The sequence below is a fragment of the Lynx canadensis genome, chromosome D3 (genome assembly GCF_007474595.2).
Source record: "Lynx canadensis isolate LIC74 chromosome D3, mLynCan4.pri.v2, whole genome shotgun sequence".
NCBI classification, from domain to species: domain Eukaryota; kingdom Metazoa; phylum Chordata; class Mammalia; order Carnivora; family Felidae; genus Lynx; species Lynx canadensis.
In genome coordinates, this window is record NC_044314.2 from 70,747,632 (window position 1) to 70,762,442 (window position 14,811).

The 14,811-nt window shown below is 44.4% G+C and overlaps 1 protein-coding gene across 11 annotated transcripts in view; it reads right to left on the minus strand.

Moving 5' to 3' along the window:
- Positions 1–14,811, minus strand: part of AP1B1 (adaptor related protein complex 1 subunit beta 1) — an 81,397-nt gene that overhangs the window by 49,130 nt on the left and 17,456 nt on the right. For 3 of the 11 annotated variants that reach the window (XM_030335948.1, XM_030335945.1, XM_030335946.1), the window contains exon 1: positions 1,573–1,704. The exons of 6 other annotated variants lie outside the window; for them this stretch is intronic. The gene's annotated coding sequence lies outside the window, so the exon portion shown is untranslated. Of the gene's footprint in view, positions 1–1,572; positions 1,715–14,811 lie in introns of those variants that run through there. 2 more of the 11 variants (XM_030335950.2, XM_030335949.1) reach the window with 2 other exon arrangements.

Here is a 14,811-nt window from a genome sequence, read left to right on the forward strand (position 1 = left end):
GCCAGATGCTCTGAGCTCTGCTCATGTTCCCACCATCTGGGACAAGCAGCTTCATCTTGAATCCTCCCTTGGAAGGATGGGGATAAGGTGACAATATTAAGTTTCTGTGAATTCAATGGAACTAGGAGAACAGATCATAGAGTTAAAAAAAAAAAAAGGTACTACAGTAATTATATCACAGCTTTCTCCAGAAGCATGCGGAAAACCTTCACGGGTTCACTAAGGCTTGTAACACCCAGCAGTGGATAGGAAGGCAGCAGGTCCTTCTCGTGCTGCTGTCAGGGAAACTGAGGCAGACATGGAGCAAGTGAATGCCTGCAAAGGAACAAGGCTCAGACTCACAGAGTCTAGTCCTCCGGCCATCAAATGACCTCACCATCTTCCAGGCAAATGTGCTCTCCCCAGCCAAGAAGCCAAGGGGCCTGCACTTTTCTCAGAGAGACAGAGACCCTTCCCTTGAGAATGTTCTTCGAGAACCCAGGGCCAAAAGGTCCCCCTAGGTGTCACACGCTTCCTTTCTTTATTCCAAAAGGAATGCAGCTCAACCACTCTTAACAGTGGGTCTGAATATTCCCAAATTAGCTTCATGGATGGCCTGTTTTGTGTCTCACAGTTCTCAATAGTCAGGAAAAACTTCCATTTCTGTCCCGAGTGGTAATCACTTACAGCAACAGCCTGCAGGATTGTTTCATCCTAAATATGTGAATCAAATGCCCCTTATGAAGATTAGATGCAAAGTAATAAGACTACACTTTACCTGGCTGTGAATAAACAGAATGACAGCTAGTGATACTAAATAGCCCCTACACCCCAACCTTGCTCCAGCCTCTTTGGCCTCTGCACTTTGCAGGTCCCTGAACGCCCTGGGTAAGAACCCTGGCTCTGCCTATACTACAGGATTGACCTTACCATATGTGATTCAACCTCACTGTGCCTCAGTTTCCTTGTGGAGAAAATGGGGATATCAACAACAGCTACCTCACGCGGGTTGTTGTGAAGTTTACACGTATTGTATGCAAAGTGCTTAGCACAGTGTCTGGTCCGCAGTAGGAGCTCAATAACCAGTAGCTGGCATTTCGTCAGTATTTTTAACATGATTACAGGTGTCCCCAGATAACCTGTCCACGAAGCGCCAAGGGACAGATCAAGCCCAAGCCTACCGCGGGGCAGGCGGCGCAGGGCCGGTTCTTGATTTTTTTTTTTTTTTTTTTGAACCTTGGCAAAGAGATAAGGCCCTGAACGACAGGGAGGCCTCAGAATGTGAAGGGGGAAACCAGGACCCGAAGAGGAGTTTCCCGTCTGGCCAGAGGCGGGCTCCCAGGGGCCTAAGTCTAGGAGTCTCTCCGGAGGACGCCCCAGGAGGGGCTGCGGGCTGGAGCGGCAGGGATTCAGGCCGGCGGCCAAGTGGGCGCGAATGAATGAACCCGCAGTCCTTCTGCCTCGTCGGAGGTTGGGAAGCCACTCTCGCCCATCTAGCGCCCCGTCCTCTCCGTGACCTCTGACCCCACAAACCCCCTCATCTCAGACCACCGCCTCCCCACCCCTGCCCCGCCGGACTCCCTTCTTCCTCACCCGAAGGTCCGAACGGCTCCCGGCGCCACGGCGCGGCTCGGATCGCCAGCAAAATGTCCGCGGCCTCGTCCTCCCTCTCCCCCGGTGCGTCCGTGCCGCCGGCCGCTCGGAGCCCCACGGCTGTCACCTGCCGGGCGGAAGTGAGCTGCCCGCGCGCGGGCACTTCCGGTGGACGCACGGCTTCGGGGCGGGGTCAAGGGTGCAACCCCGGCGGGGGTGGTGCCCGAGGGGCGGGGCCAGGAGGGGCGGGGGCAAACGGAATTAACCCCTCCCTAGCAGCGGCGCTGCTTCGCTGCTGCCTCTGGTGGCGCGCTGAAAAGGAGCCAGCTAATCGCTAAGTAGCTTAAGGTGATGGAAACGGAGAAGGTCGTACGGACAGACTTTAAGGGCCATCTTTCTTTTGTGTTACAGACGGAAAAACTGAGGCTCTCAGAAAGGCAAAGTTTTGCTCAAGATCACTTACCTTATGAATGGAAGAGTCAAAACCAGAGCTGTAATTCTCCATGTACCTCCAAGGAACTTCTATCCAAGAGGAACTTCATAATATCCCGTTTTCCCTTTTGCTGGGTCTGCCAGGACATCAATTCCTATAATCATCTCACTCTGATACTTTCTCCTCCTTATAGATAATTTTTTATCATACCCCCTTAAAACAGTATTTCGTGTCTGCTCTTTAAAAATGTTTTACTGGCAATGAGTTTAACTAGGACAAGCTCGTATTCTGACTCTTACGGTATTTTCTTTTTGCCATGATAGTGATTTGATTAGTTTGATTTGGGCACACTTGTAATCGGGTATGAGTGTCACCTCTGTCAAAGATGTTTCAGCAAAGATAATAAAGGTTTCTAAAATAAACTTCAGGTTGAGAAAAGAACACTTATTTTTTTTAAGTTGCTTATTAGTACATTATGAGACTGTTAAAACAGTCATGCTGGAGTGCATGGGTGGCTCAATGGGTTAAGTGTTCTCAGACATCAGCTAGGGTTCTGATCCCTGCTTGGGATTCTCTCCCTCTCTCCCTCTCTCTCTCTCTCTCTCTCTACCCCTTCCATGCTCCCTCGCTCTCAAATATAAATAAACTTATAAAACAAGTAAATAAAATAAAACAGTTATGCTGAAACACTAGTCAGTTAATATGATTTAGACGTCTAAAGTAACATTTCCCATTTCTTGTATGTAAAAGGTGACTTTACTGCTTCCTCAGTTCATTAAAGGAAAAGTAAAGAACATCTTGTTTTTGTGTGTGTGGGGGGGAAGTATTTCAATTACGAACTATAAATATATATAACTGCTAAGTGTTATTTCTAATGTTTTAAACCACTCAGGTTAGCTAAAGATTATTTGTGTTGTTTTTGAGTACTTGCATAGGTTTTTTTTTTTTAATGTAATTACAAATTTGGTGAGCACTTCGTATTGTAAGGCACTATCTTTACATGCATTGCAGCATTAAACAAGTGACTTTGGTTTCACACTCTTTCTGACATTATTCACCTAAGTGTTAGAAAACATTGCTTTTAGATACATCACCAATATATTACCAAGTTATAAACCACATGCATGTATTTAACCAGAAGATAAGAAGAGGAATAAGTTTCATCCTCTAAATTGTATCAGTAACAGGTTTGCATTTGAAAGATGTGTTAATTCAACTCCAGGGGAAGAATGAAGTCAAACGTTAACCTAATGAAAAATTTTTGCTAGTGAAAATATGAAAATCTGGACAATGGCAAAGTTTTTTTGTTTTGCCTTTACTTAAATTTTTCACATGCTTAAATATTAGATATTAAAAAGCCAAACAATTATGGGTTCCTCTATACCTCAGCTGACATGAACTTTCTTAAGGTATGTTCAACCTTTGTTTTGCTACCTTTGTGGCATGTAGCCTGATTAACAAGGTGATAGTAAAAGATATATTTAAAAAAATTTTTTTTAATGTTTGGTTATTTTTGAGAGAGAGAGCAGGGGAGGGCAGAGAGGTGGGAGACAGAGGATCCAAAACATGCTCCATGCTGACAGCAGAAAGCCCAATGCCCGGCTGGAACTCACAAACTGTGAGATCATGACCTGAGCCCAAGTGAGACGCTTAACCTACTGAGCCACCCAGGCACTCCAAAGATACTTTTTTTTTTTTTTTTAAGATTTTATTTAAGTAATCTCTACACCCAATGTGGGGCTCGAACTTACAACCCCAAGATCAAGAGTCGTGCGTTCCACCGACTGAGCCAGCCAGGTGCCCCAAAGATACATTTGAGTCTCTGCTTTGCTAACCCAAGCTGTTCAGTTACCTGAAGCTTTTGTCAAGACCAGAGAGAAGCACATGGCATATGTGTGTAGTTTGCTTCTATTGGATTTGATTGGTCTGTTTGTAAATTGAATCATTACTTAAGAATTCCAGTAGATAATAAAGTGCGATTGAATATGATAGTTTCTAATATTCCCTTAGATGTACCTAATTTACCAAAGGAAAAATCAATTTACCTGACGCTCTTCTAAGGAATTATGATACTGAAGGTGCGAAGGTGGTTATTTTCTTAGTCTCTTTCAAAACACCGGTACTTTTATTTGGAATGATTACTGGGAAGAGTGAAATGTCTCTTTTATCTATGAACTTGAAGCATACCTGGAATTTACCAGTGCACGTGCCCATTTTAGAATTTTGTTTCTTAAAATAATCCACTAATGTTTTGAACGTTTTCATCATTTGGTTTCTCTTTCTTCTAAAGAATAATTAAATCTTAATTTGGCATTGGATCTTTTTGGGCTGAAATCTGCATGGGGCCAATAGCAATATAAATAGTTCTTTAATGCTTTCCCCGCCCCTTTACCAACACTTAGCAAAACAGAAAACTCTTATGACACATCTTGTCAGAAAATAACGGCCTGCCCTGTGGCTAGGTATCTTCTGCTCTTTAATCATTTAAAAAGGTGGTTGGGCATGTAGGTTTCTTTGTACATAATCTACCTGTTAAGAAAGATAATCCTTGGTAGCACTTTATGCTTATGGTAGTTCTGGATATTTTTGTTACTTATGGAGAAATAATGGCAGCTCTCTTGGGTTCTGCTGAGAAGTAGAATAGGAGCTATTATTTTTTTGAAGGACAAACAGATCACAGGAGATTCTAAGAAAGTCTGGAGAAAGCAGTACATATTTGCCATCATTAAATATTTATTTGTATTTATGGAAAGTGTGTTTTGGTTTTTAAACGTGTATTTTGCTTCATTTTTTTTTTTTTCACCTTGGCAGTGGAGAGTTTTATTTTCAAAGAATGAAAAATGTTTGGGTTAGGGGCACTTGGCTGGTTCAGTCAGTAGAGCATGCAATTTTTGATCTCGGGTCATGAATTCAAGTCCCACATGGGGTGTAGAGCTACTTAAATAAATAAAACTGTAAAAAATTTTTGGGCTGGGTGCCTGGGTGGCTCAGTCGGTTAAGCTTCCCACTTCAGCTCAGGTCACAATCTCAGCTCGTGGATTTGAGCCCTGCATCATCAGGCTCTGTGCTGACAGCTCAGAGGCTGGAGCCTGCTTCGGATTCTGTGTCTCCCTTTCTTTCTCTGCCCCTCCCCATTTGTGTGCACACGCACATTCTCTCTTTTTCTAAAATAAATATTTAAAAAAAATGTTTGGGTTATATGCAGTAAGTAGGCTGTTCATGCACTGATGACTTACTTTTAACCTGTCCCTTGGCTAGAAGCAACAAAGCTATAGATATTTGCCTGATTTTTTAGGAAACTGGTATTTTTCGTATCTCATGAACTATTAGTGGACCTGTGGTCATACTTAATAAACTTATATTTACCTCATACTTTCATTGCAAATAAAGTTTGAGCTCCATGCCCCTTTCCCTTCCTATTTTAGTCAGTGACAAAATAAGTATTTTTTTAATATACTGGAAAATGTGAAGATTTGTAATTAGACCACTTACTACATGATAGGAATGGATCATAATTAAGAATTTGTGGGGGCACCTGAGTGGCTCATTCTGCTGAGTGTCTGACTCTTGATTTTGATTTAGGTCATGATCCCAGGGGTCATGGGATCCAGTCCTTATGTGGGGCTCCTCGCTGAGTGTGGGGCCTGCCTAAGATTCTCTCCCTCTCTCTCTCTTTCTCTTAAAAAAAATAATAATTTGGGGGCGCCTGGGTGGCGCAGTCGGTTAAGCGTCCGACTTCAGCCAGGTCACGATCTCGCGGTCCGCGAGTTCGAGCCCCGCGTCGGGCTCTGGGCTGATGGCTCAGAGCCTGGAGCCTGTTTCCGATTCTGTGTCTCCCTCTCTCTCTGCCCCTCCCCCGTTCACACTCTGTCTCTCTCTGTCCCCAAAATAAGTAAAAAAAAAAAAAAAAAAAAAGTTGAAAAAAAATAATAATTTGTGTTTTCTGTGGGGCGCCTGGCTGACTCAGTCAGTTGAGCACGTGACTCCTGATCTCCGGGTTGTGAGCTCAAGTCCCGTGTTGAGTGTAGAGATTACTTTAAAAAAATCTTAAAGAATTCTAGGGGTGCCTGGGTGGCTCAGTTGGTTGAGCATCTGACTTCGGCTCAGGTCATGATCTCACGGTTTGTGAGTTCAAGCCCTGTGTCATGCTCTGTGTTGGCAACTGAGAGCCTGGATCCTGCTTTGGATTTGGTGTCTCCCTCTCTCTCTGCCCTTCCCTTGCTTGTGCTCTCTCAAAAATAAATAATCATTAAAAATAAGAATTCTTTTTTTGTTATTTAAGATGTTTAGTTATTTTTGACAGAGTGCAAATGTAATATTCTTCAGGAATTAATATAATTTTTTTTAATTTATTTTTTGAGAGACAGACAGAGAGCAAGCTGGGGAGAGGTAGAGACAGAGGGAGACACAGAATCCAAAGCAGGCTCCAGGCTCCAAGCTGTTAGCACAGAGCCTGATGCAGGGTTCGAACTCACAAACTGTGAGATCGTGGCCTGAGCCAAAGTCGTACACTCAACCGACTGAGCCACCCAGGCGCCTCAGGAATTAATATAATTTAAAAGAGTCGAGGGATTTGATAATAAAACATAGCAAAAAAAAAAAAAAAAAAAACCAACCACATAGCTTTGTTTAAAAAAAGGTTTTACTGGGTAACCAATATCTGCATTGTGGAGAAATGGAAATATACTAGGAAGCAAAAAGAATAAAAGTCATCAGCAATCTCACTGTGCTGAGACAGTCACTTTCAATATTTTGGTGAATATCCTTCTAGACTTCATATATCAGTTGGTATTTATTTTATTTTTATTTTTATTTTTTATTAGAGAGAGAGAGAGGGCACAAGAAGGGAAGAGGGGCAGAGGAAGAGGAGAGAGAGAATCTCAAGCAGGCTCCACACTTCGCGGGGCTCAATCCCACAACCCTGGGATTATGACCTGAGCCAAAATCAACAGTTGGACTTTCAACCAACTGAGCCACCCAGGTGCTCCTCAGTTGGTATTTTTTTAGTTGAAGTAGAGTTGACACATCATTTAGTATTTTTAACTCACTGATATACATAAATATAAATATATTTCTACATGGTGCTTTCTAATTCCTGTATAGTATTCCACTGTATGGATGGTATTGCTGTTCTCAAAAACAATCCCCTACCGTTGTACACTTAGGTTGCCACCAATCTATTAATATTATAAATTTAATAAATAAGCTTCTACAGCCAAGTCTGTATGTCCCATCTAATGTAGATATTACTTTGTAATACTTATTATAGTTTTATATGTTTAATCAGTCTCGAGTCCTTTCTGTAAAATTTATTTTGAAATAGTTATAGACATAGGGTTGCAAAACTAGAACAGAGAGTGCCATGTACCCTTCACCCAGCTTGCCTCAATGGTGACACTTTATATATCAGCAGTATAATATCAAAAGCAAGAAACTGACATTGGTACAATACCAGTTGCCTAAAATTACAGGCCTTACTCAATGTTTAAATGCTTCTCTGAAGTAGGCAGGGGACAAGTAGAATAATTTTATATGTATGTCCTATGTTTCGCATGCTATGCACAGCTGCCTGGAGGAACTACCTTCCCCTGATGATAAATGTTGACAAATGCTGTCAGCCTCGCCAGAAAACAAACTTTCACTGGGAATGTAACGTGGAAAGAGAAGAATTATCCAGCAAAACAAACCAACAAACCTAAAGGTACCAAGGTGGAGAGCATATGTGAAAGTGTCAAGTTAATGGTAGGAGCAGTCAGAGCTTTAAGATTTCCAAGAAGACAGAAGTCACAGTGTTAGCTTGTTCAGGAAAGACATCCTGGTGACCGTGACATTTGTGCCAGGCCTTGCCCAATGAGAACAGAGTCGCACAGGCTGAGATGGAAGGAAAAGGCAATCCAGGGACAATAGTAGGAAGGCAAGGGAGGTGGGAAAGCAAGGGAGCCAGGCATCTGGGTCCTTCAGAAAGCATTTCAGGCGCCTGGGTGGCTCAGTCGGTTGGGTGTCCAACTTCCGGCTCAGGTCATGAGCTCATGGTTCATGGGTTTGAGACCCGCATTGGGCTCTGTACTGTGCTGACAGCTCAGAGCCTGGAACCTGCTTCGGATTCTGTGTCTCCCTCTCTCTCTGTCCCTCCCCCGCTCATGCTCTCTCTGTCTCTCTCAAAAGTAAACAAACATTAAAAAAAATTTTTTTTTAGAAGAAAGCATTTCACAAGTCCCTATTCTGAACCAGGCCCTGGGCTGGGTGTTGGATAGTACATGGGTGAAGCAAAAGCCTGGCCCTTGCTGAACCTACAGTCTGTCTGGAGATGGCGACAGAGCAGTAGACCCAAATGTGATTGGTGCAGTGATAGGGGAGGTCTTAGGGGCTATTGGAGTCCAGAGCAGGAACTGAAGCTCCCTAGAGTTGAGGGGACAAGGGGAGGCCTAGACAAGTGGAGGGCATTTAATCTGGAACTGCAGAACAATGAATGTTTATGGAGCATCTGTCGTGCTCCAGGTGGTATGGAGAGGGTCTCATTTGTTCCTCACATCAGCCCCATTTTATCTGAGGGCAGGAGGGGATGTAACTCCAAGAGCTTAAGTCACAATGTGTGAGTTTCTGGGCTAAGGGCCTAGTCCTAGAGCCCCAGGATATGTGCTCTGATGAGTCCCACTTGTTCACCTAAAATATATTTGTCACTCCTACCTGAGCCAGCCAGCCATAAGGGGGATACAACAAAGAGAGGTAGCACACCTCTCTTTGGGCTACTGTTGAGTGTGGGAGAGAGACAAAGGGGCAATTATAACACAGCCCAGAAGGACCAGGGATGCACAGGAGACTCAGGCAGCAAACTCACCCCGGGAAAGTCAGGGAAGACTTCCTGGAGGAGGTGACATTCTATGAAGGATGATACTACTACTACCAATAGTTGCCATGAAGCAGGCACTGTGCTAGGCTCTTCCAAGTACTAACTCACAGGACTCTCCCCACAATTTGCGGTTCCATGGCTGTCCCCAGGTAAAACTGAGAAAACAGGCCAGTGGGCACACTTCCCTGTGGGTCTCGGCCTCCTCTTCCACAGTTTGGCCTGGCAGGAGAGCTAAAAATATAGTACTAATAATAAGAGGCACAGTTAAATGTCAAAGGCTGGATAATTACAGCTTGCAGAGGTAGGAGCCGGAAGCAAGAAGGGGGGGCCTTCTCGGGGGCTTCCCTTTCCACCCCTACCATCAAACCCAGCTGGCCACTCTGCCTCAGTCACACTCACCATCAAAGACTTACGGCTGTGGCTAGAACAGTCACACCTGGACCTTATGCATCTCACTTGCCATCGGAGACCCCAGGCCCAGGAGGAGCCCTTTGCTCCAGGAGGGTGGAGCAGAGTCAATGATGGCCAAACCCACATGCAGACAGAACTGACCTCTCCCAACAAATACACCACTACTGGGGGCGCCTGCGTGGCTCAGTCGGTTGGGTGTCCGACTTCGACTCAGGCCATGATCTCACGGTCCATGAGTTTGAGCCGCACGTCAGGCTCCTTGCTGACAGCTCAGAACCCACAGCTTGCCTCAGATTCTGTGCCTCCCTCTCTCCTTGCCCCTTCCTCTCTCATGCTCTGTCTCTCTCAAAAATAAATAAACATTAAAAAATAAATAAAAATACACCATTACTAACAATAACATCACATCCTGGTTGGAAGAGGATGTTTTAAAACTTTTCTCCAAGCCCTATTCACTTTCTACTCTGCTGTATTGAGCTGGCTGATGTTGGGCTGGCTTGTCTAACTCTTTGAACCTCAGTTTCTCCTCCTTTAAACAAAAAATATTTATTTATTCTGTTGGGAGAGTGCAAGCAGGGGAGGGGTAGAGACAGGGAGACAGAGGATACTGACAGTCTGACAGCAGTGAGCCTGATGTGGGGCTCAAACTCATGAACCACGAGATCATGACCTGAGCCAAAGTCTGATGCTCAACTGACTGAGACACTCAGGTGCCCCACGGTTTCTCCTGAGAACTCTGCACTCATTAGGGGCCAAGCACCTTTGTATGCCTTTGACATCCAATCTCTTTATGTTAACCTTCACCATTCTCAAGAGGTGGGGGCTACAATAACCCTCAGTCTCAGGTGAGCCTGCCAAGACCTTGAGAAGCTGAGGAACTTTCCTACTTTCACCAGGCAACAATGTTGAGCTGGGCGTCAGGGTTGATGACAGCAGGGCCCATGCTTTCTCCTTCCCCCACCCATACCTGCATTGTGAGGTTTCATCCAATCAGAGGAAGGTTGGGAGTTCTTGTGGTCATAAAATGATCGAAGATATGCTCCTGGCACCGTGTGCCCTTCAATAAGTCCCCTCCTCTTTCTGACACACAGAATCTCCCAGCATGTCCTTCCAACCCTCCTGCCATACTGGTGCATTAATAAATATATGTTGCACAAATTAAGTATTATTTCTCTTGATGCCCACTAGAGGGCACACAAGTGACACTAACTGCCACCCTTTCCCTTCCTGTGTAATTGTTAGGCAGCCCCACCACATCCCTGTGTCTCAATCTTCCTTCTGGATTCTTCTTCCTATGTGATTACTATTCCTCTACTTCAATTTGTTTGCCATTTTTATTATTTTTACCCTACAAATTACTAAAAGTTACCTCAGATCCTTTCTGGAAGGAGGAAAGAGGTGACTTTGTCAAGCCCTCACTAATAACGCCAGTCCTGCACCTGCTGAGGGTGGGCAGCTCCATATTCTTCCAGCCCAGGCCAGGCCTGGCACAGCGCCCCCACAAGGGGCAGAAGGGCCTAGCAGCTCCTGGGGACTCCTCCTCCACCCCCATCTCTTCCTGCTGCAAATGTTCTCATTACATCATCCCTGGTCCTCCCAGGAGCAAAATTCTGCTCACCTCGTCCTGGCTCCATTGCTGCCACAATAGGCTGCTTCTCAAACAGCTCTGCTCTGCCTCACAGGTGCCCCCGAGAGAGCCAAACCGCCCTCCACTGCTGCAACTGAAGAGGCCAGGATCTGAATCCCACCTGGGTTCAAGTTCCCAACTGGACCTTACTTTCCAATTTTACAAATTTTACAAATGGGGCTGATGGGCTTCCTTATGTGGTTAAGGAGATTAAATTGTACAGCTTATATTCAGTGCCTGGCAACCTATAAACCCTCCTTCAATGGAAGCTGCTACTTGTGTTAATATTAGTTCAGCTCAGCCATTTCCTGGCTGTGTATGTAGGAGCACATAACTTAGCTTCTTTGAGCCTCAGCTTTCCCATCTGGAAAATGGGACTTATACAGATGTCAGGAGAATTGCACTGGATATTGTAGGTAATGTTTCTAGAGCAATGCCTAGCAAGCGCCAAATGATTAGTAATGATTACAATTATTAAAGGCCATAAATTAGGGAACAAAGGAAATATCAATAAACTAACATAGTAGAATCAGAATTCATAAATCATTCTTAGATTGCAATCTAAAAGACTAGAAATCAATAATAAAATCAGAAAACTGACCCTACACCTGGCAAATAAAACACCCTCTTTTAAATAACACCTGAATCTTCTGGGTAAGGGAGTGACTTCATGTATCTCCACACCCTTCTGAAATCTCACTAAAACTACATTAGGACGGGGAGGGCACCTGGCTGGCTCAGTCAGCAGAACATGTGACTCTTGATCCTGGGGTCATGAGCTTGAGCCTCATGATGGATGTAGAGCTTACTAAAAAACAAACAACAACAACAACTAAAAACCTACGTTAAGGGGTCTTATAATTTTGATAATGTAGAATGTATAGCATTCAACTTATTTTAACCATTTTTTAAAAGTTTATTTATTTAGAGAGAGAGACCGCGAGCAGGGGAAGGGCAGAGAGAGAGGGAAAGAGAGAATCCCAAGCAGGTTCTGCACTGTCAGCGCAAAGCCTGACTCGGGGCTCAATCCCACGAATCATGAGATTGTGACCTGAGCCAAAATCAAGAGTCAGACATTTAACCGACTGAGCCACCCAGGCACCCCAATAACAGCCATCCTAATGGGTGTGAAGTGGTATCTCATTATGGTTAAAGGGATTGTTTTAAGGTGGAAATCTACAAGAGCCGTGAGAACAAGAGACAACAGGAACAACACTGAAAGCTGAAAGCAAATGGATAAAAGGTTACTGACTTAGCTGAATCCTAAGCCACAAGAAGGGAAGCCAAGAAGCAACCCAATTGATACTGCAGGACCCCAAAGATCCAGGAACTGGTGGCACCAGAAAAGTCTGGAAGTGGAAGTGAAGAATTGAGTAAAATTTGGAGGATCGGGTGAACATCTGAAAAGGAGTCAGACACCCCCCAGATCCTTTCCCGACTCTGTCAGACAACTTCCCCCTTCCCTCCCACAGAAGACTGAGGTCTACTCTCAGAAAAGAAAACCAGCATAGTGGGGGCGGGGATCACATTAAAAACAGGTGAAACAGGGATCCTGGTCAGTGAGGACCATGGTGGACAAGCCCACGTCCACCAGAGCGATCACTCAGCTGTCAGTACCTCCCTTAAAGCTGAGGAAGCAGCCAAGGATCACCAGGCATTTGCAAAATATGGAAGTCAGAGGCCAAGAGGCCAGATGAGTAAAACAGCATAGATACAATCTAGACTAGTTGTGGCATACACATAGATTATTCTGGAAGGAAACAGAAGAAGCTGATAACATTGATGCCTGTGGGGAAGAGACCTGGGTGGCTGAAAGACATGAGAAGGTAGGAGACATTTCACAATACTTCCGTTTGAATCTGTAAAATTATTTTAAACTTTTTTTTTAAAGCTTTTAAGGAATCTCTACACCCAACACGGGGCTTGAACTCACAACCCCAAAGTCAAGAGTTGTATGCTCCACTGACTGTGCCAGCCAGGTGTCCCTAAACTTTCCTCTTTTTTTTATTTTTTTTATTTTTGGGACGGAGAGAGACAGAGCATGAACGGGGGAGGGGCAGAGAGAGAGGGAGACACAGAATTGGAAACAGGCTCCAGGCTCCGAGCCATCAGCCCAGAGCCCGACGCGGGGCTCGAACTCACGGACCGCGAGATCGTGACCTGGCTGAAGTCAGACGCTTAACCGACTGCGCCACCCAGGCGCTCCTCCTCTTTTCTTTAAGTAGCTTTATACCCAATGTTGGGCTCGAAATCACAACCCCAAGATCAAGAATCACATGCTCTGCCAACTGAGCCAACCAGATGCCCCTAAACTTTTCATTTTTAAATACTTCTGGATTCACAGAGAAGTTACAAAAATGCCACCTACCTTTCACCCAGCTTTGTCTGATATTTACACCTTATCTAACCATAGTGCAATGCTCAAAATCATCGATACTATACCGTAACTATTTTAGCTACAGCCCTCATTCACATTTCACCGGTTTTCCTACTGATGTCTTTTTTCCGTTTCAGGGTCCAATCCACGATCTCTCATTGCATTTCATTATCGTCTCTCTCTCTTTTTTAAAAAAAAATTTTAATGTTTATTTATTTTTTGAGAGAGAGAGAGAGAGAGAGAGAGAGACCGAGTGTGAGTGGGGGAGGGGCAGAGACACAGAATCTGAAGCAGGCTCCAGGTTCTGAGATGTCAGCACAGAGCCTGATGCAGGGCTCAAACCCACAAACAGTGAGATCATGACCTGAGCCGAAGTCAGATGCTTAACCAACTGAGCCACCCAGGTGCCCCCATTGTGTCTCTTTAGTCTCCTCTGGTTGCTGACAGTTTTTCCATTTCTCCTCTCTTTTACAAACTTCAAGCATTATACATTTTTGGCAATACGAAAAAGTGACGTACTCTTATCAGCATATACCAGGGGAGACATGATACATGATGGCGATATACCTTACTATTGGTGATGTTGGGGCTTCTGGGTGGCTCAGTCAATTAAGCATCTGACTCTTGATTTTGGCTCAGGTCATGATCTCACAGTTCATGGGAATGAGCCCCTCATCAGACTATGCACTGATAGTGCAGAGCCTGCTTGGGATTCTCTCTCTTCCTCTCTCTCTGCCCCTCCCCTGCCCTCAAAATAAATAAACATTAAAAAAAAAAAAAACTATTGGTAACGTCAATCATGGCCACCTGGTTGAGGATGTGTCCATCACGTTTCTCCGCCTTCCTGGTTTTCCTTTGGAATTAATGAATATCTTGTGGGGGAAAGACTGAGGCATTACTGTTGTGTTTGCTTAATGATGATTTTCTTTTTTTTTTTTCAATTTTTTTCAACGTTTTTTTATTTATTTTTGGGACAGAGAGAGACAGAGCATGAACGGGGGAGGGGCAGAGAGAGAGGGAGACACAGAATCGGAAACAGGCTCCAGGCTCCGAGCCATCAGCCCAGAGCCCGACGCGGGGCTCCAACTCACGGACCGCGAGATCGTGACCTGGCTGAAGTCGGACGCTCAACCAACTGCGCCACCCAGGCGCCCCTTAATGATGATTTTCTAGTTCCCTGATTCCTTCTACATTTATTAGTTGAAATTCTGCCAGGAAGAGTTGCCCTTTCTTCCCCATTAATTTATTTGTTCAATTACTTATTTCTCCATTGTCAATTATTTATTTAAATTCAATTATTTATTAGCCATTTGAGCTTATGGATATTGAGTTATAATCCAAACCTATCATTATTTATTTTGCTGATCATTTTTCCCAGCTTTGGCCCTTAGGAATTCCTTTAGGTTGGCTCCTTTCAACATGACCCCACTTTTTTTTTTTTTTTAGCACTTCCTTATTCTCTGGTACCTCATGATGTTTCCAGGCTCATCTTGTATTTTCTCTGTCCCAGCACTGGAATCAAACCATTTTTCCAAGTAAAT